The sequence below is a fragment of the Mixophyes fleayi genome, chromosome 3, assembly GCF_038048845.1.
Source record: "Mixophyes fleayi isolate aMixFle1 chromosome 3, aMixFle1.hap1, whole genome shotgun sequence".
NCBI lineage: Eukaryota > Metazoa > Chordata > Amphibia > Anura > Limnodynastidae > Mixophyes > Mixophyes fleayi.
Window position 1 is genome coordinate 132,779,360 of NC_134404.1, and position 2,500 is coordinate 132,781,859.

General features: G+C 47.2%; 3 non-coding genes and 9 pseudogenes across 3 annotated transcripts; all 12 read right to left on the reverse strand.

The window, feature by feature from the left end:
* The window catches only part of LOC142145403 (5S ribosomal RNA), a 119-nt pseudogene extending 16 nt beyond the window's left edge, over positions 1-103 (reverse strand).
* An 80-nt stretch (positions 104-183) lies between these two features.
* Positions 184-302, reverse strand: LOC142146308 (5S ribosomal RNA; annotated as a pseudogene).
* Positions 303-373: 71 nt separating this feature from the next.
* Positions 374-492, reverse strand: LOC142146765 (5S ribosomal RNA; annotated as a pseudogene).
* An 83-nt stretch (positions 493-575) lies between these two features.
* Positions 576-694, reverse strand: LOC142147487 (5S ribosomal RNA). Its single transcript, XR_012690633.1, has one exon. It is a non-coding gene; the product is annotated as a 5S ribosomal RNA (ribosomal RNA).
* An 81-nt stretch (positions 695-775) lies between these two features.
* Positions 776-894, reverse strand: LOC142145714 (5S ribosomal RNA; annotated as a pseudogene).
* An 81-nt stretch (positions 895-975) lies between these two features.
* Positions 976-1,084, reverse strand: LOC142146717 (5S ribosomal RNA; annotated as a pseudogene).
* A 283-nt stretch (positions 1,085-1,367) lies between these two features.
* On the reverse strand, positions 1,368-1,486 carry LOC142145977 (5S ribosomal RNA). Its single transcript, XR_012689919.1, has one exon. It is a non-coding gene; the product is annotated as a 5S ribosomal RNA (ribosomal RNA).
* An 83-nt stretch (positions 1,487-1,569) lies between these two features.
* LOC142145185 (5S ribosomal RNA) lies at positions 1,570-1,688 on the reverse strand (annotated as a pseudogene).
* Positions 1,689-1,769: 81 nt separating this feature from the next.
* On the reverse strand, positions 1,770-1,888 carry LOC142146511 (5S ribosomal RNA; annotated as a pseudogene).
* Positions 1,889-1,960: 72 nt separating this feature from the next.
* LOC142146423 (5S ribosomal RNA) lies at positions 1,961-2,079 on the reverse strand (annotated as a pseudogene).
* A 76-nt stretch (positions 2,080-2,155) lies between these two features.
* On the reverse strand, positions 2,156-2,274 carry LOC142146805 (5S ribosomal RNA; annotated as a pseudogene).
* Positions 2,275-2,356: 82 nt separating this feature from the next.
* Positions 2,357-2,475, reverse strand: LOC142146011 (5S ribosomal RNA). Its single transcript, XR_012689922.1, has one exon. It is a non-coding gene; the product is annotated as a 5S ribosomal RNA (ribosomal RNA).
* Between the last annotated feature and the right edge of the window lie 25 nt (positions 2,476-2,500).

Genomic DNA, 2,500 nt, shown 5'->3' on the forward strand with positions numbered 1-2,500 from the left:
TATTCCCAGGTGGTCTCCCATCCAAGTACTAACCAGGACCGGCCCTACTTAGCTTCCAAGATCAGACGAGATTGGGCTTGTTCAGGGAGATGTGGCTGTATGAATTGGCTGCCTTCTGACCTACATTTTTATACATCTCAAAACTAGCATTGAAGGAAGCAAGAACAAGAGAGAGAAAAAAAAGGCCTACAGCACCTGGTATTTCCAGGTGGTCTCCCATCCAAGTATTAACCAGGCCGGACCCTGCTTAACTTCCAAGATCTGACGAGATTGGGCTTGCTCACTGTGGTGTGGCTGTAGGTATTTGTTGCCTACTGACCTACATCTCAAAACCAGCATTAAAGAAAGCAAGAACAAGAGAGAGAAAAAAAAAGGCCTATGGCACCTGGTATTCCCAGGTGGTCTCCCATCCAAGTACTAACCAGGCCTGGCCCTGTTTAGCTTCCAAGATCAGACAAGAATAGGCTTGGTCAGGGTGGTGCGGCTGTAGGTGTTGGTTGCCTCCTGACCTACATCTCTTATACATCTCAAAACCAGCATTGAAGGAAGCAAGAACAAGAGAGAGATAAAAAAAAGGCCTACAGCACCTTGTATTCCCAGGTGGTCTCCCATCCAAATACTAACCAGGCCCAGCCCTGCTTAGCTTCCAAGATCAGATGAGATTGGGCTTGTTCAGGGTGGTGTGGCTGTAGGTATTGGTTGCCTACTGACCTACATCTCTTATACATCTCAAAACCAGCATTGAAGGAAGCAAGAACAAGAGAGAGAAAAAAAAGGCCTACAGCACCTGGTATTCCCAGGTGGTCTCTCATCCAAGTATTAACCAGGCCCGGCCCTGCTTAGCTTCCAAGATCTGATGAGATTGGGCTTGTTCAGGGTGTTGTGGCCGTGGGTATTGGTTGCCTACTGACCTACATCTCTTATACATCTCAAAACCAGCATTGAAAGAAGCAAGAACAAGAGAGAGACAAAAAAGGCCTTCGGCACCTGGTATTCCCAGGTGGTCTCCCATCCAAGTACTAACCAGGCCCAGCCCTGCTTAGCTTCCAAGATCAGGCTTGTTCAGAGTGGTGTGGCTGTAGGTATTTGTTGCTTACTGACCTACATCTCTTATACATCTCAAAACCAGCATTGAAGGAAGCAAGAACAAGAGAGAGAAAAAAAAAAGGCTTACAACACCTGGAATTCTGAGGTGTTCTCCCATCCAAGTACTTACTAGGCCCAGCACTGCTTAGCTTCCACGATCAGTTAAGATTGGGCTTGCTCTGGGTGATGTGGCTGTAGGTATTGGTTACCTCCTGACCTACATCTCTTATACATCTCAAAACCAGCATTGAAGGTAGCAAGAACAAGAGAAAGAAAAAAAAGGCCTACAGCACCTGGTATTCCCAGGTGGTCTTCCATCCAAGTACTAACCAGGCCCAGCCCTGCTTAGCTTCCAAGATCAGACGAGATTGGGCTTGTTCAGAGTGGTGTGGCTGTAGGTATTTGTTACTTACAGACCTACATCTCTTATACATCTCAAAACCAGCATTGAAGGAAGCAAGAACAAGAGAGAGAGTAAAAAAAGGCCCACAGCACCTGGTATTCCCAGGTGGTCTCCCATCCAAGTACTAACCAGGCCCGACCCTGCTTAGCTTCCAAGATCTGACGAGATTGGGCTTGCTCACTGTGGTGTGGCTGTAGGTATTGGCTGCCTTCTGACCTACATCTCTTATACATCTCAAAACTAGCATTGAAGGAAGCAAGAACAAGAGAGAGAAAAAAAAGGCCTACAGCACCTGGTATTTCCAGGTGGTCTCCCATCCAAGTATTAACCAGGCCCGACCCTGCTTAGCTTCCAAAATCTGACAAGATTGGGCTTGCTCACTGTGGTGTGGCTGTAGGTATTTGTTGCCTACTGACCTACATCTCAAAACCAGCATTGAAGGAAGCAAGAACAAGAGAGAGAAAAAAAAAAGGCCTACAGCACCTGGAACTCCCAGGTTGCCTCACATCCAAGTACTAACCAGGCCCGGCCCTGCTTAGCTTACAAGATCAGACGAGATTGGGCTTGTTCAGGGTGGTGTGGCTGTTGGTTGCCTACTGACCTACATCTCTTATAAATCTCAAAACCAGCATTGAAGGAAGCAAGAACAAGAGAGAGTAAAAAAAAGGCCTATGGTACCTGTTATTCCCAGGTGGTCTCCCATCCAAGTACTAACCAGGCCTGGCCCTGTTTAGCTTCCAAGATCAGACAAGATTAGGCTTGGTCAGGGTGGTGCGGCTGTAGGTGTTGGTTGCCTACTGACCTACATCTCTTATACATCTCAAAACCAGCATTGAAGGAAGCAAGAACAAGAGAGAGATAAACAAAGGCCTACAGCACCTTGTTTTCCCAGGTGGTCTCCCATCCAAGTACTAACCAGGCCCAGCCCTGCTTAGCTTCCAAGATCAGATGAGATTGGGCTTGTTCAGGGTGGTGTGGCTGTAGGTATTGGTTGCTTACTGACCTACATCT